Genomic DNA, 27385 nt, shown 5'->3' on the forward strand with positions numbered 1-27385 from the left:
ACAGCCATAATGTTTGATCTGTTTATTTGAGATTCTCATTTAGGATGCTGATCCAATTTAGCTCAAAGTTTGTTTTCTTTTCCCTGATTTATTTACTCAATTTTCTCCTCTCATTTACTGAATTTGTGCTTGAGTCCTGTTCAGTGGTTAGCTCTCTGGTGCCTTGACTGAGTATCCATACTTAATAATTCTGCTATGTAATAGTGAGTTAGTGATGAGAACATAATAAATAGGATCAGGAGTAGGCCATTCAGCCCCTCAAGCCTGCCCCACCATCCAATAAGATCATGGCTGATCTGTCACAGTCCTCAACTTCTCTTTCCGGCCTGCTCTGCCTAATCCTCGACTCCCCGAGATTTCAAAAATCTATCTACCTCCTCCTTAAATACATTTAGTGGCCTAGCCTCCATAACTCTCTGAGGCAAAGAATTCCAGAGATTCACCACTCTCTGAGAGAAGAAATTCCTTCGCATCTCAGTCTCAAATGTGTGCCCCCTTATTCTATAATCATGTCCCCTAGTTCGAGATTCCCCCACTAGTGGAAACATCTTCTCAACATCTACCCTGTCGAGCCTCCTTAAAATCTTATATGTTTCTATAAGATCACCTCTCATTCTTCTAAACTCCAATGAATAAAGGTCATCACAGCCTGATGCTGTCACATGACATCCATAATCGCACTTGTAAGTGAACAGCAGTTACAAGTAGGGAGCCTGGCTGAATTCTACTTTGATTTTTATATTCCCCTTTCTAATTTGAAGCTGATGGTCACCACCACTTTACCCTCTCCCCCCCCCCCCCCCCCCCCCCCCCAACCAACTGCATTAGCACAGATGGAGCTTCCTGGTTTGTGTAACACTTCCACATTGTGCAGTACCTTTTCCTGAATGTCATTGGGGAAACCACAGTGTTCATCTTTAAGGGAAACATGCAGCCACAATACAGTATCAGAGCTAATGTGGGTATACTTGAAGGTAAGGTGATATTGGTGGTGTTTTAAACTTGTCCCAATTCAGTGCTATTGTTGTCTCACAAGCATAATTTGCCTGAAGCGTGTGTTTGGTTAGGAACGGATGCTATATTCATAAGACATAGATTGGTAAGATTTGTGAGTGATATTTTACACAATCAGAATGCAGGCCCCAAAGGATACAATTTCCTTCTGAGGTTCACCTGATCCTCAGTTGCAAGGTCAACTTATACCAGAAGTGATCTTCCCAGTCACTCAGATTTCACATTTATCCAAATTACAGTAATCTGCATTTTTATTGCAAAAGAGCCCTTTAACCACCAGCATAACTTTCTAATCCCTGCCAATCTCTTCTGTCAACAGGACAATCATTTCCATTGTATTTTGCTAGTTCCCTGTATAGTGTTCGACACGCCTTTGGGTTTAATTTTAAGAATCCTATTGTACATACCAACAGCTCTTAAACAGGTTCAATATGTTTGAGCCACTTAATTTTATAACAATAGTTGTCAGATTATTTTAGAGTGATAGGCTAAATGAGCGAACACTGAGCCTTAGGATAACTTTTTTTCTGGTTGATTAACAAGGCAAGTGCTGCTTCTGCTTCACGTATCCAGAAGGGTTTTTCCCTTGCTATAAAAGCGTAGTAGCTGTGCCTCATCTCGCAGCACTTTGGGGGCTGTAGCTTCTGGTGTCAGATCTGTTTTGCAACTTATCTTGTATACTTTTTTTCTCACATGCAGCAAAATGTGCAGTACAAAGAATGTATTTCATGTCAGCAATGCATGCAAACTCAATGCCACTTTTGATTCTTGAAACGTAAGACGGCCATTTTAGAATCCAGTTTGAAACCAAAACCCTATTGCTGTGCGGTTTTCTTTCCTTATTCAGCATTAATGTAACATCATGCTGCTGTATTTTATCCTAAACCACAGGAGTCCCTGATGTTGTGATAGCACTGTAAAATTGATTGTTGTAATTCCTCACCAGCTGTTGATAATTCCAGAACTGTAAAAAGGCTGGTTCCACTGATGACAGTTGATAAAGCCACTGCTCTGTGTGGAACTGAGCTGAAGAAGCCAGGAAGGTGATGGGTTCAAATTCTAGCCTTTGCTAAGTAAGCTGGTCTCAGTCAAGGAGCCAGAATTGGCTTCCATGCTCCTGGAGTTCGGGAGGATGGAAATCAGTCAGATTCCTGCTCCTACCTGTGATGCTCTTTCTGGAAAGTGTGTGTGTGTTGGGCAAGTATATGATCAAGCTTGGCTCTGATGCCCTTTATGATCAAATAGTTTATCAACACTGTCTAAGCATATATATGAAGAATGACTATTTGGGGAGGCATTGGAGCGTATCAGGTAGCCATGGACCTGTACTTTGTAAGCAAGAAAGGGAGGAAGATCTTTGAAAGAAGCCTTGATTTCCTTCTGTTTGAAATATGTGATAAAATGTTGACACTTAAGTGATCCAACAAAGATTCAGCTCATCAGTAGTCTATAGCCATTCCCAGAAAAATATTTTAATGAATTTATTGGTTACTGATGGTAATGTGTAAAATTTCCCAGCACTGTCGTTCCTTAACTTCATCACATGAATATGTTAAATTTATTTTAATATGTCTCTGTGGCTTTGAGTTGTTGTAGATTGGCATGTGAACTCATCTGTTATAAATATATACTGTTGTTCAGTGAACCAACATTAATCTTTTAATATTTTTTAATATTTGACTAGATAATTAATCACTGCAATCACTGATAGATTAATGTACTTACCATATAATCGATAAACACAGGCACAGCAAATTTATCAAAACTAAATGTAAAATATATCGCGAGGATCAGACGAATTAGTAAGGAAGTAACAGTTTCCTAAGACTAGTTGTTTTAAAAAATGTTGGGGTAAGTCAAATTGTCACAATATGGGTGCAGTAAAACCCAGCTTCATAAATATTTCTTATACTGCATCTTAATAACCATGGGTCTTGAGCATTCTGAATTCAATCAGAATGTAGCTTTAAAAATCATTACTAAAGTGGAAATACAGTTTAGCTTGTAGTTATTTGTATTCCACTGGCTCTACTTAACAAAAAAACACAAATTCCTTGTACCTCCTATGGCTTAATGAGTTATGACATCAAATGACAGGGTAATAAGACATGCATACCAGAAGGTCCCGTGTTCAAGTCCCTGTGTTTGCTAAGTTTGTTGATGTCCAGGTATCCAGTGCTGTGAAATGGGTGTTGCAGGTCAGGGCTGGATCAGACTCTGCTGTAATGCACTCTATGGTTGAAAACCCTTCCTACAGTTATTGTCTAGGCTCATGTGAAGAATGGTTCTATTGGTGAGGACTGCATCGCACCCATGAACCATACACCAGTGACATTTGGCACCTTCAAAAAAGCAAGGGAGGCTATTGAGAGAAGGGTGAAACACCAATTCATAATCATAATCTTGCACTGAGCAGCTGCTTTGTACCCCCGCAATTGACGAGAACACTTTAAGGAAGCAAATCATGACTCCCAAACAGTGCGTTGAAATGTTCCGCTGTTTCCAATCTGAAAAATCATAGATGCATTCCCAATGTTGGCAGTGCACAGAAGTTCAGGATTTACAACAAACAATTGTTTATTTCTTAATGTTAACCTGTGCCCCAAAATACTGAAAGTATTATTGCTCTAAACATGCAAACCAACATTGTTCTTTTTGACGCTGGTAAAATTCACCAATAAATTGTATTCTGAAATATAGTGCTATAATTGCCAACAAATGTTGTTGTATTTTAGAGTAATTATACTGTTGAATTCTCATGGCATCTTTTGTGTGATGTAACAGCAATTGGATACCATGGAAGAAGGTTACACATATATTCGTGTCTTCAAGGGATCTATAAAACCTGGGAAATTGTTATACTCACTACAGAACAATAATATGACACCAGCAATGTATATACCACCATTTAATGTATGAAAGGAGCCAGTACTTCTGCAAGTGTATTTTTCATGTAAATTATACTTTACGAAATTAAAGGTTGTAAATCATTTTCTGAATTTGGGTTGACATAGTTTTCTGTCATTGCCAGTAAAAGGGTTAAGACTTTATCAAAGAATTAATTATAATTCTATAGTAGGAATATTCGGACATTTTTGAGACCAAGAGTAAAAGTGCAATTTATACTTTTATCCTGTGGGTCTTTAATGTATCAATCATGTTATACAGCCTGATATAATCAGTCATAGGACTGCTATATTTCCATTGTGTATTTTTTTAAATAAAACTTCCCCAAATGCATTTAGCAATCTGTTTACTGTATAATTATGTAATCATTCAGGGTACTCTGTGAATAAATCCTCCAGAAGGCTCTTTGGGTGCTCGTTATTAATTTCCAAATTATGACAGGGTTGTACTGTATAGTGACAATTCAGGCAGTTTGATTGATTTTTTTTTCCTTCTCTTGAAATACATGAGCCTGAAACCTCTTAGTGTGCTCATGTTAATTTTCTGCTACTTTTGCCCCTACAAAATTACTTAATGGATTTGGAGGTGTCTCTAGAGGATACAAGGAGGTAGGAATTTGGAAACCTTTCAGAGCCTGTGGTAGGCAGGCAAGCTTGTTTTGGAAGCTGTGTCAAAGATGGATGGCTTTTAAAATTGTTAGTCTTACTAATTTAGACAGAAAAATATTATAAAGAAAAATAAGCCTTCATTTGAGATTTTTTCCCAGATTATCCCCTTTCAGTCTAAATTTGAGTCAAATAACTAGGGCAGTAGACTGGGCTTTAAACTAATAAGTGGGGGGGCAGTATGGTGGGAGTATTTAAGAAAGGCTAAATTCAAAAACAGCAAAGGAAATGTCAATGCTCTAGAGCAGAGCAGCATTTTGGGTAAAAATAAGCAGAGTGGGTCAGGAAGGAAAGTGAGACTAACACAAGTTATATTAAGGTGACATCAGGAAAAATTAGAAAAAAGTCAAAGCTAAAGGCATTATATATGAATGTCTGCAGCATCACAACAAATTATATGAATTACTACCACAGATAGCAATAAGTAGGTTTGATTGAATAACCATTAGGGAGACATGGTTGCAAAGTGACCAAGGTTGAGAATTAAATGTTCCGGGATACTTAACTTTTAAAAGAGATAGGCAAAATGGAAAAGGTGTTTTCTATATCAGTATGTCAAGGAACCAAATAGGAACAGGCTTTTTTGAATCTAGTATTGTGCAATGAGAAAGGGTTAATTAATGACCTTGTAGTAAAGGGACCTCTAGGGAACAGTGACCGTAATATGATAGGATTTTATATTCAGCTGGATTTCGTTCAGGCGGCAGGGCTCCCAGGGCCGGCCCAAAAAGGCTGGGGGAACACCACCTCTGCATTTTTTCGTCCTCCCCGGAGCAATCCTCTGCTTTTTTGGGGTCAAAGTTTTAGGAGGCAGGATCCCCATCCCTTTGAAGACTTTATAGGGATGGGGAATCCACCTCCGAGAGCTGTCGGCCAATTAAAGGGTCAGCAGCTCAGCAGTATCGGGAGCGGTGGCCACTGCTGATACTGTAGAGGTCTCGGATCCAGGCCCAGTGGTGGAACCCGAGAACACAGGAAGGTGAAGCAGGGTTGCCGGGGCCAGTCTGGAGGGTGGGGAGTGTGGTGGTGGTCATTCGGTTTGGGGTGCGGGGTCCTCTGTGGGCCACAAATTGCCCACCAAGCCCGCAGGGACGGCACCTCATTTTACAAGGTGTCCTCCCTGCATGTCAGAGGACCCCCTGCCGCAGGTAAGGTCCCAGTGGCGGCGGGAAGAGGCTGTTAATAAGCCACTTGGGCCTCAATTGGGCTCTGGGCGGGAAGGTCATCATCTGTCTATCCTGCCCCTGGGAAGATCGGAACCAGGAATCCTGGTGTCAGGTTCCATGGCAGGCAGGTCCGATCCGATTCTCTGGCCCCCTCCGCCACAAAACCCACCTTCCAAACGAGCATGAGATCTGCCCCATTGCGTTTGAAAGTGTTTTGGTTAAGACCGAAACTAGGGTCTTAAATCTAAACAAAGTAAATTACATAGGTATGAGGGGCGATTTGTCTTAAGGTAGATTGGGAAACTGCATTGAAAGATGTGACAGTGGACAAGCAATGACTGGCATTTAAAGGATTTATACATAATTGCAACAAATATACATTCCTTTAAGGCACAAAAACCCCACAGAAGAAGTGGTCCAACTGTGGCTAATGAGAGGAATTAAAGATAGCATTAAATCAAAGGAAGAGGCTTATATTGTTGCCAAAAAGCATAGGAGGCCTATGACAAACCCCTTGGACCTGATGATATGCATCTTAGGGTTTTTAAAGAGGTAGCTGCCGCAATAGTACATGCATTGGTTTTGATCTTCCAGAGGATTTTAGAATTCATCAAAGGAGAACCAAGAAATTGATACGGCAAGAGAAAACAGAATATGAGAGTAAACTAAAAAGAGACATAAAAGTTTGTAAAAGCTACAATAGTCATGAAACAGGGAAGAGATTAGTGAAAGTAAACATGGGTGTATTAGAGGTAGAGGCAGGTGAAGTTATAGGAAATAAGGAAATGACAGAGGCATTTAAACAAATACTTTGTATCTGCCTTCACAGTAGAAGATGCAAAAAAAGTTCCATAAATAAGAGTCTAGTGAGAATGAGGAACTTAAAGAAATCACTTCAAATAAATAGTAATACAGAAATTAATAGGACTAAGTGTGACAAACCCCTTGGACCTGATGATATGCATCTTAGGGTTTTTAAAGAGGTAGCTGCCGCGATAGTACATGCATTGGTTTTGATCTTCCAGAATTGCTTAGATTCTAGAACAGTTCCCAAGGATTGCAAGGTAGCAAACATAACCTTGCTATTTAAGGAAGGAGGAAGAAAGTAAACAGGGAACTATAGATCAGTTAGCCTAACAACAGAAGTAAGCAAAATGTGAGAATCTATTATTAGGGACGTGATATCAGGGCACTTAGAAGATCATAATATGATTAACAGTCAACACGGATTTAGGAAACTGAATTCGTGTTGGACAATATTTTTTAAGGATGTAACCAGTAGGATAGATAAGGGGTAACCAATGGATGTGGTGTATTTGGATTTTCAAAAAGCATTCGATAAGGTGCCACACGAGATAATTACACCATATTAGAACTCATGGGACTGGGGGTAATATATTAGCATGGACTGAGGATTGGTAATAGACAGAGAACAGTTGGAATAAGTGCAACATTTTTGGGTTGGTAGCTGTAACTAGCTGGGTATGCAAGGATCAGTACTTGTGCCTCAACTGTTTATAGTCTATATTAATGACTTTAGATGAGGGACTAAGTGTATCCAAATTTACTGATGATATAAAGTTAATGGGAAAGTAAGCAGTGAGGAGGATGCAAAGAGGCTACAGAGGGATATAAGCGATTTGAGTGAGTGGGCAAGAACATGACCGATGGGATAATTTTGTGCTATAGTAAACAATGCACTTCACACTGGTGCAAATTGGAGCTGTTTTCTGTGCTTTGCTGTGGAATTGGAGAAGGAGGAATGTCACACAGGTATGTCCCTAGTTTGCCGGTGGACGGGGTTGACCTGCTCCTAGGAAATGATCTGGCAGGGGTGAAGGTGGTAGCCTCCCTAGTAGTGAAAGAAAGACTGTAGGAGGTCAGAGATACAGGGCAGTGGCAGGATTAGGCCATGAACAAACACGCTCCCCCAGAGGAGACTGCATCGGCACTGCAGGCAAATGACCATGAGGTCTGCCTGTCCGAGACTTTCTTTGGAAAGCTAGGAGACCCAGGAAATGAATTAAATGGATTTTCCCTCGGTGAGGCTCAGCGAGCCGACCCAGTATTGCGAGAGTTAGCACAGGCTGCCCAGTCTGAAAGTGAAGCAGAGGGAGTCTCTGAATTAATTTGGTACATAAGATAGTATGAATCACCAATTTATGACGAAACTACTCTCGCTCTTCCGATTCTCTCTGGAATATTCTTTCTCTCTCTCTCACTCACTCACTCACTCTTTCTCTTTTTCTCTCTCTCTCTTTCTCTCTTTGTTTCTCTCTCTTTCTCTCTTTCTTTCTCTCTCTTTCTCTCTCTCTTTCTCTCTCTCTTTCTCTCTATCTCTCTCTATCTCTCTCTATCTCTATCTCTCTCTCTTTCTCTCTCTCTCTCTCTTTCTCTCTCTCTCTCTCTTTCTCTTTCTCTCTCTCCCCCTCTCTCGCCTTTCATTCTCTTCAGGTTCCTTTTGGAAGGCTCCCTCTTTCTCTTCCCGTTCCTTCGGGAAAACGTTTCCTTTCTCCCTATCCTTCCTTTCCCTTGCTTTTTCCTGTCGCTCTCTTTTTCCTGTCTCCCTTTCTGTTGCCTGTCTCTCCCTTGTCATCTAATTCAAGTTTCTTTTGTTCCAATTGTATCTTTGCTAGCAGTACTCTGTCTGGGTCTACTTCTAACACTGCTTCTGCTTCTTCAGATTCAAGGGAAAAATGGTGGGCCTCTAGCCTTAGGAATTCAGACTTCCTAGCCTTGCCACATACAGTGATCCCACACTGCTCAGCCATTTTTCTCAACTCCTCCACAGACAGTGCTTTTAACTTATCCCAAGTTACTTCACCCTGGTTTGGGGAGCTACTCGCTTCAGTTGCAGACATGTTAGTATTCAATCACAGACAACCACAAGAAAACCTGTATTCATCTTGCTCTTTTTTTTGATTGGGAACAATTTGGCTTCTTACTTCCAATTTCTCGTGTTTATCTGTGGGTAAAATCCTGGACGCTAGCATCCAAATATCTGTTACGACCAGGTGAGAAAAATGTCTAGGGGTTTTTCTCAGTCTTCACCTGGTCTTACTGTAATAGGGTTTAATTTTTTAAACACACTGTATTTTGAGCTCCCCTTGGTGAATCCTTGTTCATCACTTTCCAATTATAAGGCAAAGAAATGAGCACAAACAGGCTTTCTTAGGTTTAAAGAAGAAAAGTGAAATTTATTAGAACTTAAACTCTAATACGGTTAATGCCTATGGATATACAACGCGCCCACGCTAGTATGCATGCGTGATACACACATGCAAATAGGGACAGAAAAGAGCAGAAGAAAAATAAAGTGGAGGTTTGAGGGAATATCAGAAGAGTTTCTTGTTTACTGTACTTCGAGATCATTGTAGTCCTTTTGTAAGTAGTCTTGCTTTTCATTGAGGCCCAGTATTCTTCTTAAACCTTGTTCACTGTAGGAGACTTTTCTCTCTTGGGGTTCATGTGTCTTCAATGGGTCTTCAGTTCCGTGAGAAAGAGATGGGAGCAGACAGGAGAGAGGACTTTTCAGTCCTGGAGCAAAGAACTTTCTGGGTTTCTTTCTCTCAGCAAGTTCATATTCAAAAAACTCCAACAGTCAGTTAGTCATGTGACTGAATTGGTCTGACCACTTCTTCTGTGTATTCGGGAAGCGGGGACTGGGTCCCTTGTTCCAACACTGATTGCTAACATGCAAATGTCTTTCCATTCAGGGACTTGGCAGTTCCTTGTGATAGGCCCTCTTTTCTTCACAGTCACAATTTTACGTTTTAATGTTCATGTGGTGAAATAATGTGCGCCTCCGTCTTGGCAGGTGGGAGCCTGCATGACAATTATTTTACAATAAAACATGTCTATGAATATGCAACTGAACTCCTCTTCCTCCCCAGATGGTTGTGTGAATAGATATAGTTCCCACAAGAGTTCCAGGTATGATCTCTGGTCCAGGCTGAGCTCACCATTGTCGGTTGAAATGCTGATAGGGGATGTTGGAATTGGCTGCAGTCTCCTCAGACTAGGGCTCCTGCTCCTGATTGCTATTCAGCACTCCCGCTGTGTGGAAGACAACTGATGGGGCCTGCCTTGATATCCCACTCATGTCCATGAATAACCTGCCAGCACTCACTGTCTTGACTTGCATATATTGAATGGCCACTTTGACATGATACTGGAGGGCTTGCTGGAACCCCTGATTCCTAATCCTAGCATGAATCTGCCTTCAGAAGATGAAAGAAAATCATCCAGGAAAGTAACCGGGGGAGGGATGGCACAGTGAATCAAAGTGAACCACAATCAGATAGTTTTGGGTTCACACATATGGTTCAATAGAGTGCGCCACCAAGCAGAAGGGAGGAGATTCCTCATAGGGTGGGAGGAGATTCCTCATAGGGTAGGAGGGAAAATTGATTTAAAAGTGATTGCTGCTGCTTTGGCACACCACCTAGCAGGTTATCTGGAGCCTCATTGGCAGAAGCAATAAAATATGCCTCACATTCCAATCTTTCAGGTATAGAATGGCTTAGGGAACAGGTAATAGGTATAATAAAAGCAAAATACTGCAGATACTGGAAGTCTGAAATAAAAACAAATGCTGGAAATACTCAGCAGGTCTGGCAGCATCTGTGGAGAGAGAAGCAGAGTTACTGTTTCAGGTCAGTGACCCTTCTTCTGAACTGGCAGATATAAGAAATGTAAAAGATTTTAAGCAAGTAAAGCGCGGGTGGGCAAGAGATAACAAAAGAGAAGGTGTTGATAGGACAAGGTCACAGAGTAGCTGACCAGAAGGTCATGGAGCAAAGGCAAACAATATGTTAATGGTGTGCTGAAAGACAAAGCATTAGTACAGATAGGGTGTTAATGGACTGAAAACTGAACAGCCGCAAGCACAAACATTGAAAAAAAAACAGTGGGTAGGCACAATAAAAAAAAAACTGAACAAAATAAAATAAACACAAAAAAGAAAAAAATAACTAAAAATAAAAGTAAAATGGGGGGCCCGTCATGCTCTGAAATCATTGAACTCAATGTTCAGTCCAGCAGACTAGCGTGCCTAATCAGTACATGAGATGCTGTTCCTCGAGCTTGCATTGATGTTCATTGGAACACTGCAGCAATCCCAGGACAGAGATGTGAGCATGAGAGCAGAGGGATGTGTTGAAATGGCCAGCAACCGGAAGCTCAGGGTCATGCTTTCAGACTGAGCGGAGGTGTTCTGTAAAGCAGTCACCCAGTCTGCGTTTGGTCTCCCCAATATAGAGGAGACCACATTGTGAACAGTGAATACAGTACACTACATTGAAAGAAGTACAAGTAAATTGCTGCTTCACCTGAAAGGAGTGTTTAGGGCCTTGGATAGTGAGGAGAGAGGAGGTAAATAGGCAAGTATTACGCCTCCTGCAATTGCAGGGGAAGGTGCCGTGGGAAGAGTATGAGGTGGTGAGGGTAATGGAGGAGTGGACCAGGGTGTCGCGGAGGGAACGATCCCTTCGGAATGCTGACAGTGGAAGATGCCTTTGGTAGTAGCATCACGCTGGAGGTGGCAGAAATGGCGGAGGATGATCCTTTGGCTATGGAAGCTGATGGGGTGGAAAATGAGGACAAGGGGAACCCAGTCGCCGTGCTGGGAGGGAGGGGGGGGAAGGGGTGAGGGTGGAGGGGGGGGAAGGGGTGAGGGTGGAGGTGCGGGAAATGGGCCGGACACGGTTGAGGGCCCTGTCAACCACAGTGGGGGGGGAATCCTCGGTTGAGGAATAAGGAAGACATATCAGAAGTGCTGTCATGGAAGGTAACATCATCAGAGCAGATGCATCCGAGACGGAGAAATTGGGAGAATGGAATGGAGTCCTTACAGGAGGCAGGGTGTGAAGAAGTGTAGTCGAGGTAGCTGTGGGAGTCGAGCTTATAATCAATATTAGTAGACAGCCTATCCCCAGAGATAGAGACAGAGAAGTCGAGGAAGGGGAGGGAAGTGTCGGAGATAATAGGTATAAATTGGAAGAGAGGAGAGAATACATTCAGAATATCTGTAACTTTGAGTAATCTACCATTTTGTCTACTTGGTTGCGTTTATCATATAAAGCCAAAGAATTTTGGCTCGTAAGTAAAATATTCACCCAGATTGGAGGTACAATGAGTGATGACGCAAACCACATAGTAATCCTCCTCCAGGTGCACTGCAGGAAGGAGAAACAATTACATTAACAAATTTGTTTAAAATAAAGCAATATACCAAGCTAGATTTCTGCACTTCACACCATCATACCGATATGAAGATTTATTATACTTGTAATAGCCCAACATAAAGTTCAATAGTTCTATGTAAGGTGCAGTTGCTTTTTTTTATTTAAACTGCTAGTCACCAGAGGAATTGGTCTGCAGTGGGTTTGTTTTAACTTTCCTAATACAGCAGAGTGGAAAATGCAGTTTATCATTCAAGTATTTTGGATTATATTTAAATTTAATTATCTTCATATGCCTGTTAACAGGTTCTTGCTGACTTTCTCTTGGTGGTATAAACCGCACAATCTCACAATACATATTGTAGTTAACAGCATATGATGAATAGTGGACTGCACTGTATAGGGTATGTACTGGCTTATTGCTGAAATGGCTAGTTGATTCATGTTGCTAACTGGTTATTTGCTTAACTGGATAACCCTGAAAGCCCTGGATGCTTGTATGTTTAAGCCAGTGAAAGAATTAGATCCACTCGTATCATAGGCTAGAAAGGGTTACAGCCAGTGGCCAGTAAGTATGGCCTGTTCTCTTTAATTTGTTCTCCTTTGCTGGCACTAATAAATGCGTATGGTATTAGCTCCTTTCAAGACCTTGCACTTCAGGGTGTCTCTGCCTTTCTCAAGAGCCCTGTTAATGGAATTGGAGGTATCTCCAGGGCTCTCTTGGCATAGGAATTGAAGGCCTTATTGGTTTGGTTGCTGCGCTAGTTCAAGGACAGGGTAGGAGTTAATGTGCACAGGCACGCTCCTGCTTGCTTTTTGATTGGCAAGGTTAATGTTAAGAGGTACAAAACAGGCTGAAGTTTCTTCAATGAGCTCCGCTGATTTGATTAGATCACTCTCCTGCCTGATCCTCTTAACACATTCTGTGGCCCCAGGACAGCCAAGTAATTTTCACACTAAATTTGAAGCATCACGTGGAGAATATCAGAGCCAGGAAAGGAGTTCACATCTAATTGAATTGTGGATGAAATCTGACCATGGAGTAGGAGCACCATGAAATCAATGGGTGTGATCTTCAGTGGAAGCTGTGTACATCTGTGTGTGTGACTGTGACCTTGGAGTATGAAATGCATTAACCCTTTCAGTTGCCGATAGCAATATTTAGGATGCGCATCTGCCTCAAGTCATTTTACTTTTTTTTTAAAAAGCACCAAACAAAACTGGCATTGCACAAGCCTCAAACTGCAAAGTCCATCAGCTTAACTGTCATCACTGAGAGATCATTGCCCATATATTTTTTATAGATACCCTGTTCCTCTGTTTCATCAATATATCTCTATCTACTTCTCTATCTATATCTATACTTATTAAGTGATTTGTTGCTGCTCAGATCCTTCATTTTCTTAGCTAGTAAGACTTCCTCTGCAGAATCCCAGTGCTCAGGCAATAAGTTGCACTACATGTAAGAATTTTGCAGGATGTGCGTGGTGTCAAATCACTTGTCCTAAATATAATACCTTTTCCAGTAATACTCGGCTGCATAAAACCTGAGGATACTAAGTTATGATGTGAAAGTATTATGTGATGCAGGTCGGTCACCACTTTCACCTTTAACACTCTTTCACCTACATTACACTATCTTGTAATAATAAAAATTGACAAATAATGTTACTTATTAGAATAAACTGTAAATTATATAACAAAGGTCTGGCAGTCAATTTAAAGGAATCATTGAATTGAGTGTTTCTGCTCTTCTGTTACCACAGCATCAGAACCACTCAATTACGTTTACTATCATGTAACTCAGCCACCTAGAATCTCTTCTGTGGAAGTTTTTCATTTGAAATAATTTTGTGTGTTTTTTTTTAAGTATTTGGGCACGCTAACTTATGTTGACCTACCTGGCTCCTGATAATTCAACCACTCAGACGTTAACCATTGCTTATGAGATTATGTTTCGTCAGACTTAGACAGCAATAACTTGCATTTTTTATAACGCCTTTAACTTAGTAAAGTGTCCCAAGGCACGTCACAGAAGTGTTATCAGACAAATTTGACAATGAGCACTAAAGGAGATGTTAGGACAGATAACCAAAAGCTTGGTTAAAGCAGTAGGTTTGAAGAAATGTCTTGAAGGAGGAGAGAGGGTTAGAGAGGTTTAGTTAGTATGTTTCAGAGTTTAGGGCCTAGACAGCTGAGGCATGGCCGTCAGTGGAAAGGTGAAGGAAATCGGGGATGCACAAGAGGCCAGATTCAGAGGAATGCGAGTTCTCAAAGGGTTTTAGGCCCTCATGAGGTTTCAGAGACAGGGAGGGGTGAGGCCTGGGTGGGATCTGTTTATTTCAAATTTCAAGTTGGATCTGGAATTAGAAAGCCCACCGTCAGTTTAAATGTTGATTATAAGGAGTAAAATAACATAAGAGTGTTCAGTGGTGTTATAGTCTGTTTGAAATGACATTCATAAACTGCTTGAACTTCGCTGCTGCAGTTAACGATGTCACCTGAACTGCTCCAGTATTTTATCTGTGGTAATCCATTTAAGTATTGAGTTAGTTCATCTTCATTGTCTGCACATATATTTCTGAGACATACTAAAAAGTGCCATAGAAAACGAGTCCCTACAAGTTGGATGGCACATAAAGAGCAAAGGAACACATTATTTTGTTATGTTAATCAATCCTGTGCGCAGTTCTTCCCAGAAGATGCTTTATGTCATGTTGAGGCTGTATTATTTGGAAAACATACAGGAGAATCATGCAAGCTGTCTTTCAGAGTTCACTCAAGGAAGTTTATTAGTAGAACAGCTATTCCTACTTATCTTAATAGCTGACGAGCATTTCTAATAATAACATCAAATGCATCTGCCTTTCTATTTGTGGTGTTCATTTCCAGAAGGGGACCCACCAGTTTCTCCCTCGCAAGAATCAGCCAAGTGACAACAAGGGTGAGACATGTGCAGCATGTGGTGTGACACTGACCCATAAAGACCACGAAATATTTTTGGGACTGAAGGCTCTGAGGGGGTTACTGTAGTTGTTTTCAGTATTCTTAGGCTCCTGCAGGAACAACTGACCAGGTTTACATTCTTCACTGTTAGTCGTTGGGAAGTGAATGTTCTTGAATGCTGACTGAGCATAGGACTGGTCCAATAGTCTGTTGACACTCGCTGTCTAAATTTTTTCTAAAAGGGTGGCTGCTTTGACCAGGTATCCAAGAACTTCGTATTCCAGTATGCATCATTGCTTTCAAAAATAGAATTCCCAGCAGAAGTAGTAAATGCAAAAACTGAATTGTTGACGGAACAATTAGATGCATTGGTGCTGGAGACTGTAGGATCGGGATGGATGGATAGGCTGAGTGGCCTTACATCATCCTAATTTACCTTTGAAGAGTGGAGAAGAGGTGAAGAAGATTTAAGCGATAGAACAGTTTTATGATCCCCATAAAGATCACCAACAAACCAAAAGAATCGAATCCACTGACTGCCCCCAATTTAGGAATTCAAACCAAATGGGCAAGATTTCACTTTTATAAATTTTACTTTAACATTCAAACCAAAACCAGAATAAATTAAAGATGAAGCAACAGACAGATAACAGTCAATATATATACTACAAATTACACCTTAACTGTCAGATACAACAAAGATGGATTACATGGTTTCACTGGACAGTCCACCCAGTTTATATGGCACCAAAGTTGATGTTCAGCTCCTTTCTTCAAGGATTTAGCCACTGTTCTTCTTCCAACAGCAGTTCCCTCCCAATCCGAACTCCATGTGTTGAGTCTTCACCACAAGGCGCACTTCTCCAGAACCTCCTCAGCTCTGCTCAGGACAATCCTGATGGCATAGATTTACCAGTCTTCCCTTTATCCAAGTCCTTCAGTGACCACCTGTGCACTGTATGGCTGGGTCTGCTTAGTCGGCTACTTTAAGTAACAGAAACAGTTCCTGGATTCAGTCTTCGCTTTCTTCTGCTTGATAGTGCTTCACTCCTGCCTGATTTGCTTTGTCTGCCTGATCTGGGGAGGACTCTCTCTCCTTTTTTTTGGTTCAAAACAGTGTCAATTTCCCCAGAAACCTGAAGTTGTTTTTGCAGCTTCTGTTTCAGTTTTCGTTTCCGTTTCTGTTTCAATTCTAGTTTCCCTCTCGGGGTCTTAAAACAAAAAACAGGCTTTGAAACCATTGATTCCATCAAAAGAGGTAGGGTTAGTGGGGGAGTGGTGCTTGATTCCTGGAAAAGTAGTCATTAAAGAGCATATGAAAATGTGGATACCTAAGAATATAAGAAATAGAAGCAGGAGTAGACTAAAATGCCCCTCAAGCCTGCTGCACTATTCAATTCTTCTGCCTCAACTCCACTTTCCCGCTCACTCCCATATCCCTTGATTCCTTGAGAGACCAAAATCTGTCTATCTCAACCTTAAATATGCTCAAAGATGGAGCATTCACAACCCTCTGGGGTAGACAATTCCAAAGATTCACAGCCCTCTGAAGAAATGTCTTCTGATCTTTGTCCTAAATGATCAACCCCTTATCCTGAGACTGTACCCCCTTGTTCTGGATTCCCCAGCCAAGAGAAGCAACCTCTTGGTGTTTACCCTGTTGAGCCCCTTCAGAATCGTGTGAGTTTCAATAAGATCACCTCTCATTCTTCTAAACTCCAGAGAGTATAGGCTTAATTTACTCAGCCTCTCATCAAAGGACAACCCTCTCATCCCAGGAACCAATCGAGTGAACCTTCGCTGTACAGCCTCCAATGCAAGTATATCCTTCCTTAGATATGGAGACCAAAAATGCATGCAGTACTCTGGGTGTGGCCTCAGCAAAGCCCTATAAAATTGTATTAGGACTTCCTTATTCTTCTACTCCAATTCCCTTACAATAAAGTCCGACATGCCATTTGCCTTCCCGATTGCTTGCTATGCTTGTGTGCCAACTTTTTGTATTCTTTGTACAATCACACCCAAGTCTATCTAAACATGAGTATTTATAAGTTTCATGCCTTTTAAAAAAAATTCTGCTTTTCTATTCCTACTACCAAAGTGAATAACCTCATACTTCCTCACAATATACTCCATTTACCACCTGTTGCCCACTCACTTATGCTGTCTGTATCTCTTTGCAGCCTCTTTGTGTCCTCCTCACAGCTTACATTCCCACCTAGCTTTGTATTGTCAGCAAACTTGGATACATAACATTTGGTCTTTTCGTCTGTTATTATTATGGATTATAAGTAGCTGAGGTCCCAGCATTGATCGTTGCAGCACTCCACCAGTTACAGCCAGCCAACTTGAAAATACTCCATTTATCCTTACTCTATGCTTCCTGTCTGTTAACCAATCCTCAATAATGCCAATGTATTACCCCCAACTCCATGAGCCCTTATCTTGTGTATTAACCTTTTGTGTGGCATGTTATCAAAAGCCTTTTGGAAATCCAATTATACTTCATCTTCTGGGTCCCCTTTATCTACTCTTACTAGTTACATCCTCAAAGAATTCTAATAAAATGGCAAAAATTATTTCTCATTCATAAAACCATGTTGACTGCGTCTGATCTTACTATGATTTTAAGTGCGTTGTTAAGACTTCCTTAATAAGAGATACTAGCATTTCCTTGACAACTGATGCCAGGTTAACTGGCCTGCAGTTCTCTGTTTTCTCTCACCCTCCTTTCTTGAATAGTGGTGCTACATTTGCTAACTTTCAATCTGCTGGGACCTTTCTAGAATCTAGGGAATTTTGAAATATCATAACCAGCGGAGCCACTATCTCTGCAGCTACCTCTTTTAGAACCCTAGGATGTAGGCTATCAGGTCCTAGGGATTCGTCAGCTTTTGGCGCTTTCTCTAGTACTTTTGCTCTGTTGATATTAATTATCTTAGGTTCCTCATACTTATTAGCCCTTTGGTTGCCCTCTATTTCTGGTATATAATTTGTGTTTTCTACTGGAAGACAGACACAAAATATTTGTTCAACATCTCTGCCATTTCCTAATTTCCCATGATAATTCCTCCTGCCTCTGCCTTTAAGGGACCAGTATTTATTTTAGCTACTCTCCTTTTTATATACTTGTAAAAGCATTTGCAATTTGTGTTTATATTCAAGGCTAGTTTACTGCAATATCCTATTTTTTCCTGTTTTATCAACTTTTTGATCACCCTTTGCTGGTTTCTAAAACTCTACTAGTCCTCAGGCTTACTACTATTCTTTGCAACATTATAAGCCTCTTTTTAAAATCTAATTCTATCCTTAACTTCCCAACTAAGCCATGAATGGATCGTTCTTGCTGAGCTTTTGTTTTTTAATGGAATGTATTTTTGTTGCACATTTTGAATTGTTTCTTTAAATGTTTCCCACTGTTTATTTACCACCATACCTTTTAGTTTATTTGTCCAATCAACCTTAGCCAGCTCTCCCCTCATACCTATGTAATTGGCTTTAAGTTTAAGATTCCTGTTTTGGACTAGAGTATGTCAATCTTAATATGGAATTCTTAATTGTATAATCACTTTTTTTCCAGAGGATCTTTTACTATGAGATTACTAATTAAACCTGCCTCATTACAAAATACTAGATCTAAAATAGCTTTTCCCTAGTTGGTTCCATCATGTATTGTTCCAGGAAACTGTCGCAAAAGCATTCTACAAACTCACCTTCCAGACTACCCTTGCCAATTTGATTTGCGCAGTCTATATGAAGATTAAAGTCCCCCATGATTATTACATTGCCTTTGTTACAAGCTTCAATTATTTCTTGCTTCTTGCTCTGCCCAATGGTATAGCTACTGTTAGGGGGCCTATAAACTACTTCTACCAGTGTTTTCTGACCCTTGTTATTCTTAACCTCCACCTGTACTGATTCTACTTCCTCATCTTCTAAACTGAGATCCTGTGTTGCTACAGTCCTTATGTTATCCTTTACTATCAGGGCTACTCCTCTTCCTTTTCCATTCTGCCTGTCTGTTCGAAATACTGTACACCCTGAAATATTTATTTCCCAACTTTGGTCACTTTGTAACCATATCTCTGTAATGCTGATTAGATGGAAACCATTTTTCTCTATTTGTGCTGCTAGTCCGACTATCTTATGACAAATGCTTCCTCATTCAGATAAAGAGCCGTAATGTATTTTACAACTACTCTTTGCATGGACCTTATTCACTAATTCACTATTACCATCGTTATGACCAAGGTGGGTGTAATGCACTGTTAATTCAGTCCCACTACTCCACAAGTCACAGCATTTTAGTAAAGTTTCCCACCTACCGTAAAATAGCCAAATTAAACACTATTTGTCCGCCAGAATAAAGTACACCAAACCAGGTTTCTTTAAACAGCAACAAAAATTAACTATTTATTAATAAACCAAGTCTTAAACAATTATGAGATAACTCTATATGTGAAAGGATTCTTTTCAAATGTCTTATTCTTCAAAACCTTCATGCACACGCACATACATTCAAAAAGAGCAGTTAACCGGTTTTAAAAGGATGTTTTCAGATTACAGTTGTTTCTTAGGAATAATAAAATAACTGCGTTGTAACGTTCTGGTACGATATTTCTGGGTCGGTGAGGTGTCCCAGAATCGAATAGTCGGATGCCATTGGAAGTCTCTGCAGGCAATTTTGACAAACAGTCTGTGATGGGTAGGTGTTCACGGCATTTATCTGCAGCAGGCGTCACACGGATCTTTCAGCAAAGGGTGTAGCAACAGATCTGCTTGTGTTTTGAAATAGCAGTCCAGCAATGGAAGCTTTCTTGAGATTTCAGGATCTCTCAAAACATAAGAGGCAACAGACTGGAGGCAATAGGAATTTGCTACCTTTTAAAATGCAGGCCTTCCTCTCAGCAAAGGAGCCTTTCTCCACAGAGAGCAGCAACTCTTCTTTTCCTGGGTCTTTTCTCTCTCCAGACAGACCACAGACACCACCTCGAATGTAGAATTTCTTTGTACAAGAGAGGCACGCCTTTTTTTGGGAGAGGTCTTTTTCTTTGGTCTGCAAACACAGGTCCCAGCCAGTTTGTTCTGCCTCCTGCCTGTCCAGCTTACTGGTCTCCACAATGCAAAAATGAAACTGAAACTATCAAATCATATGACCTGTCATTTCCCTTGCTGGTGTTTGAAACGGGTGTCTTGCAGACTGTCCCACTCAGTTCAAACACCAAGTTTCAACATTCAGGGTTCCCAGAAAATCCTTTTTCTGGGTGTTTTAAAAACACACAGAATTCTAAGCTTTCAAATGAAAAAAAAACTCTTGTCACACCTTAAACTCTCTGTCCCTTCCTGCCTCACTCTGCTTATCTTTATCCAAATCGCTACACCGCTGTATTGTCTCGACTTCTTGGATTTCTAAATCACCTTCACCTAACCCGTCCCCTCCCCCACCTTATAGTTGAAAGCCCTATCCACAGCCTTAGTTATACAATTTGCCTGGATGCTGATCCCAGCCTGGTTTAAGTCAAGCCCATCCCAACAGAACAGCTCCACCTTTCCCCAATACTCGTGCCAGTGCCGCATGACTTGAAACCCCTTCATCCCACACCACTCTTTGAGTCACTGATTTAATTCTCTAATCTGCTTCACCTTATGCTAATGTGTGCACGGCTTAGGTAACAATCCAAAAATTACTACCTTTTGAGGTTCTGCATTTTAATTTGGACCCTAACTCCTCAAACTCTCAGCAGAACATCATTCCTAATTCTACCTATGTCATGGCCCATGACAACTGGATCCACCCGTCCAACTCCAAGTTTATCTCCAGCTGCGAGGAGATGTCTTTAACCCTGGCACTGAGCAGGCAACACAACCTTCAGAATTCCTGGTCACGGCTGCAGAGAACAGTATCTATTGCCCTGACTATACTGTCCCATATCACTATCACATTCCTTTCACTCCTCACACTTGAATGACTTCCTGCAGTATGGTGCTATGGTTAGTCTGCTTATCCACCCTACAGTCCTTATCCTGACCCACACAGGTAACAAATACCTTGTACCTGTTGGTCAAAGTCAAGGACCAAGGCTGTTCCCTCACTACATCCTGGATTCCCATGCCTGTCTGACTCGCAGTCATACCTCCTGTTCCTGACCATTGACCGACTCTAAAGTTTTGCTTAACCTGAGGGGCGTGACTGCCTCCAGGTAACTCTTCCCCTCCCTGACCTCCCGCAATGTGTGCAGCTTGGAGTCTAGCTCAACAATTCTGAGTTGAAGTCACTCAAGCTGCAGATGCTTACCGCAGATATGGCTACCAGGATTGCAGTGCTCTCCACAAACTCCCACATTTTGCAGATACGACACACCACCTGTCCTACCATGTCTGTCTAGCCTTGTTTATTTATTTATTTGATTAGTTAAGTTAGTCATTAATTTAATAAAGCAAGTTACAGTCTCCTAGCTTAAGAGACAAAAGAAAAACGTTCAGCAGCTACTGGAGGTTAAAAAGAAAGCAGCATCTGCACTGAACTCCCATTTGCAACAAATCCCCAACTTTAGCACTCTGTTTACAAAGCACTGCTTTTACCTGATCATTCCAGCATTAGATAATCTGTGCATGTTCTGTGTGCAAATCAGATTTTGCCAGCCGTGAGCAAGAGCCATGTTTCTGTTCTTTCACCTCCCTGCTTTGTTGCTGAGGTCAATTCTAGGACTACAACTACTGGGCTTGTTGAAATTGGTGAACACAGTGCAGACCAGGGTAGACATGGAGAAAATATTTCCACTTGTGGAGGAATCCAAAACTGGAGGCCATAAATATAAGATAGTCACTATTAAACAGAATAAGGAGTTCAGGAGAAATCTCTTTATCCAGAGAGTGGTTAGAATGTGGAACTTGTTACCATATGGATTAGTTGAAGTAAATAGCATAGATCCATTTAAAGGGAAGCTAGATAGATAGTTGAGCGAGCAAGGAATGGAAGGACATGTTGATAAGGTGAGATGAAGTAGGGTGAGAGGAAGCTCATGTGAAGCATAAATACCAATGTAGACCAGTTGGGCTGAATGGCCTTTTTGTGCTCTAAATTCTTTGTAAAAGGAAAACCTGGTATGCACCTGGCCTGTAGGATCCAGTTCTTCACGAGCACTATATATACTATCTAAGCTGTCAGGAGAGCAGAATGTGTTTAGTGCTAAATTTACTTGATTTTATTTTCTAAATTATTTCCAATATAATACACAGTGAAGCACCACAGTATCACAAACAGCTTTTTAGTCCATAGTAAAAAGAAATCCTTGCCTTTCTAAAAAAAAAAAATACATTTTTATTTTAATTAGGCAGATAGAATTGGCTGAGCTATCTGTCAGCCATTCATCGCTTTATCTTCTGATCCATCTATCTAATTTATTTATCTGCCATCCGTCCTTCCATTTTAAAAGATTGTAAAATTTATTATTTTACCAGTCTAAGGCCTCTTAATAGAATATCCTTTATCTGGTGCCATTCCTACATCCTGGCATGGATTTCTTTGAACAATCAAATTGTAGAGATTTGTTATAGAATTGAAGCTCAACAAGATTTTCTAAAAGGAAAAGCTCAAAAAAAGCATAGCAAAAGGCATTCATTCCTGAAATGTAATAACACACCAAATGAAACAGTAAACCGGTAGACTTCTGCGGATAATCTGATGATTAATACTGCTGTTCGAGTTCCTGTTGCTGTTATTGTTTAGTTGTAAGTGAGCTTTGCCCATGCTTTAAACTGACAAATCACTTGTTTCAGGGCTGAAAATACTAGATTGCATTCTGGTCTTCAAAACGAATGTGGGAAACCTTCATTGATTAAACCAATTGGTTCAAAACACTCAAAAGGTGGACTATAATGTACAATGCACTAGTTGCATCTACATATAGGTTTCTATCACCTGGGCCTTGCTGACACTGAAAAAATGCATAACACTTAGAAACTAAGGACTCTGAGACAACTTCCGAGCTGGACAACAGAGGTTGATAACTATCATCAAAATAAGGAGGAAGACCCTACAATCAATATGGTGTTTTGATGAAATGACGGCAATAATAAAATAGTACACACCACATCTTTGTATGACTTCATACTGCCAAAAGCATTAAATAACTCAACCATTTCCTACTAACTTTTAGGGCCTTGCTTACCAGGTCTGTCCACAGGGACAAAAGCCAGGGATTTATAAGCAACTGCCAATCTACAGAAACTTCCCACAATAGAGAGCCTCCAGGGAGTACCTAAAAACCAGCCTTAAAGAGAGAGAACAGATTAAACATCACTCCACCTTAGTAACCATTACAACTATGCCCATGACCTTTAGACTACCAATGGGCAATACCACAATAGGCATAGAATAAAAGGTCAGAATGAGGTGGCGAATCCTAAGAGGACTTGCTTTTGAAAGAGTAATGTGGAGTGAGTTTTTTGAAGAAGACTGGCATGTGATCAAAGTAATGACTGAGATATTATACCAGCAAAGGAGCAGGAGAAGATTATTTTTCTTTGTGCGATCCTAATTTTTTCAGCTCTTCCTCCCCTGAACCTGATGGTTCCTGCTTGAGTGCTGTTCTAACAGAGGCCAGCAGGCATCTATATTTTACCTAAGTGCCATTTTATCTGTGTGAACTCAGGTAGTGACTGCTGATAGGCCACTCAACCACAGGGATAGAAAACTCTAAATGATTTTTACTTTATTTCTACCTAGCTAGGGTAATCTTCTAGCTACTACCCCAGCTGAGGTTGGGTAGCTTAGCGTAGTCTGAGGATTGAATTGGGAACCTTCCTGGGCACCACTACCCTTGGCAGTGTTTTTAACATGAGAATGTGTTGATTTAGTGAAGACCTTCATGAATGAAAGAAAGAAACAATGAGGTGGTAAAGGACTGAAGGAAAGAGTGAAGTATGTTTGCACTGAAAAGGGACAGATTCCCTTTTCAAAATTTGAAACTGATCCTTGTTTCAGGTCAAACTCAAGACCCTTGCATTTTAATTTTTATATTTTCATGCTTGTTATTTGGAGAGATTTTAGTGTTGGGAATGGAAGATTTTCCCATTTCAGTGAGTACATCCAGCCGCATTTAACATGATCAGGTACTAAAGAAGCTCACTCATCTTTGCCCCTTAACCCCAACTTCAGAAAAACGTTCCTTACTGCACCAGTATAATCTTTTTCCTGATCCCCTGTACCAGACATCCTAATAGTCTCATTGAAGCTGGCAATTTGTTGTAGATTGGGGCTGTTTTTGTTTTGCGGATCTGTGTTTTTGGTGGCTGATTGAGGTTGCCAAAACTCATTTCATGCAGGATCCGTACAGCTGGTTGAGCGAGGAGGTTTTTTCCCTCCTCACTCTGAGCTAAGTTTGAATGTGAGGACCAAAGTTAAAAGGATGGCATGCCAATACACAGTCCTGACTCCCCCAACATTGTTAATTTTCTTACAGAAACAATGTCTGATCACCATGCCTTCTAATAGTCAGCTGGACCGTCATTTAGATTAGTTCATCTATCTTTAAATATATCGCATCATTTAGGCTTCAGTCAGCAGCAAGAGGGGTTCACACATTCGATTCAATTTAATTTTTGTAGCATTTTTAGTGGCTTTACAATAAAGGAATTCAGGTCATTTATGACATGTGGTGCAGATGTTGTACATAGCCACTGGATCATTGAACTCCCTTTGTTAGCATAACTGCCATGTAATATATTCATAGGCTTCCGTTACTGTACATTTAATTGGTAGATTAGTTTCTGTCATATAAGAAATGCTTTGTGATTTATGATTCATATATCTTAAGACTTATTTACTATTTGGGGTCCAGACTGCAATACTTCTGTCACATGTGAAAGTGTCTTTTGATGTCTGACAGTATTTTTATTGAGCTGCTCTTAAGCATCCTTTTATCCTTCCATTTAAGCACTATTAAATGTTTACAGAGGAGTGGGAGCTTTAGATGACTCTGCTCCACAAAGTGTTTTACAATTGAGTGGTGACTTACACAAGCAGCTATGTGGGTGCATCACTGTCTCATGGTCTGTGGGGTGCAGCCTGGGTGGTTGACAAGTCTGTAGGAGCACGGGGGAGCAAACATTGTCTCATGATCTTTAGAGAGGAGTGTGGAATGAGCACTGTCTCATGGTCTGTGGGGAGCCTTGTGGGATGAGCACTGTCTCACGGTCTGTGGAGAGTGGTGTGGGGCCATGCTGTCTCTCCGTCTGTGGAGAGCAATATGGAATGAGCACTGGGTCAGTGTCTGTGGGATGAGCTTGGTCTCGCCATCATTGGCGAGCAATGTAGGGTGAGCACTGTCATATGGTCTGTGGGAGCAGTGTGGGATGAGCTCTGGGTCGTAGTCTGTGGGGAGCAGCATGAGTGGAGCACTGGGTCACAGTCCGTGGAAAGCAATGTGGGGTGAGCACTTCCTCACGGTCTGTGGGGAGCAGCGTGGGGTGAGTAATGTCTCTCAGTCTGTGGGGAGCAGTATGATTGGAGCGCTGTTTCACAGTCTGTGGGGAGCAGTGTGGGTGGCACACTAGGTCACGGTCTGGGGGTGGGAGCAGTGTCGGTTATGTACTGGGTCATGGTCTACGAGGAATAATATGGGGTGACCACTGTCTGACGGTCTGTGGGGAGCAGTGTGATTGGAGCACTGGGTCATGGTTTGTGGGGAGCAGTGTGGGTGGTGCACTCGGTCACGGTCTGTGGGGAGCAGTGTGGGGTGAGTACTGTCTTGGCCTGTGGGGAGCTAAGTAGGTAGAGAACCATATATGATGAGTAAACATGGTGTATTGTAAACATATTACATTTTCATAGTTTACACAAGACCCAGTTATCTTGATTTGCTTGGAGTGGGTGTATAGTTGTGTTTTATAGATAACTCTAACTTTAAATTGGTGCAATGCAGGGAGAACTCTTGAGATTAGAGTTCAGGGTTTTTGGTTTTTTGTTGTTTAGAATTTGCAGCACAAGCAATATATTTTTGTCATTTTATTACTTAAGGCATCACTTGGGGGATTAAGCAGTTTTTGCAGTGCCCAGAAGATTTTCTGTTATTTGAAAGGTTTTTCTGTGGCTGTTTCAGTAATAGGATGACTATATGGGGCCACTAAATGTGGATACAATCCAATTTCCCTGATTCCATCAAGCCTCGGACAGAGCATTAGCTCATGATCCAAAAAAGAAATCTGACCCCTTGGCTGATGGGTTAGTCAAAAATAAAAAAAAATCCTCAAGATTAAGCTGTTTACTCAGAGCAGTAAAACAGCCATTCATGTTTTTGTATTGCTTGTGTCACGAAAATCCAACTCCGTTAGGGAGTTAAAATCAGAGGACGCTATAGTACATTTTTATTAGGACCTAACAAGATCAGCACAGGCTGTGCTGGAGCAGTCTATCAGCTCACAAGATTAGACACACAGGAAGGTTTTCTACTTGTAAAATGAATCGGGAGCTGAACTGCTGGGTAAATGACATTACCATATCTGGGATATGCCAACAGGTGATATATGTTGCGTAGTTGGAGCAGGGATTGGGGTATCGGTGAATACTAATAAAATGGTTTAGAAACATTTCAGTGCAGCTTGTCCGCTATGATAAATGGAGGGAGAAAGAAATGTGAGCTCTCAGATAGGAGATGGCAAACAGTCACAGAGCACAACACAAGAGGTATAACGATTGTCTTAAACAGGATTGTGATAATCACTGAAGGTGAGATCCCATGGTAAAAAGGTACTTGATTGGAGATCAAATTGAATTGGAGTCCTGTCACCAGGATTTCAAAACAACTTAATGTGTGAAATTTTCATACTATGCCCAATTGTGAAATAACACCCAGCAGTATAATTAGAGATTTCACCCTTCCAAACTTGGGTTACCTTCTGATGCGATGATGGGTGGTTACAGGTCCGTCGCTTGTGGTAGTCATGGTGCCAGAAATTTGAGGTGACGAATTATGATCATAAGATAATTGTGCTTGAACTCGTCCTATCTTAATTCAAACATCTCATGAGATCCTAATATCTCCCCACCCCTCATTGTAGCATCTGTGATGAAAGCCCCACATGCCAAATGGAAATATTAATTTCATCGTGTGGAACTTTGCTTGAGATTTTTCCTGGAAATGATTACAAAGAATTTTTAAAACAGAACAGTTAGCAGCCAAGATGGCCACACACAATTTGCATATGAGAAACACAAAGGATCAGGCTGGAGACGTATGTGATTAACTCAGACTAGCTAGAACAATGGGGTGCTCTCTGATTCACTTATCTGGGATAGTCTTATTGATGTGGTCGTCAAAAGCTATCAACATCCTTTGACTTTAAAAGAGCCCCCTCCCCCACCAAGTATGTCTGAACAGCTTGAAGGGAGAGCCTTGAATTTCAAAAACCCTTCCAGAATATGCTGATGTAGACACAAAGAGGTGGTCATATCACCTGACTGCTTGGGCCACTCTGGAGATTTGTGAGTGGTGATTCAGAAGGC

General features: G+C 41.0%; 1 protein-coding gene across 3 annotated transcripts in view; it reads left to right on the top strand.

Moving 5' to 3' along the window:
- Window positions 1-27385, top strand: part of acbd6 (acyl-CoA binding domain containing 6) — a 261449-nt gene that overhangs the window by 193500 nt on the left and 40564 nt on the right. The window lies entirely within an intron of this gene.

Source organism: Heterodontus francisci, chromosome 8 (genome assembly GCF_036365525.1).
Source record: "Heterodontus francisci isolate sHetFra1 chromosome 8, sHetFra1.hap1, whole genome shotgun sequence".
Classification (NCBI taxonomy): domain Eukaryota; kingdom Metazoa; phylum Chordata; class Chondrichthyes; order Heterodontiformes; family Heterodontidae; genus Heterodontus; species Heterodontus francisci.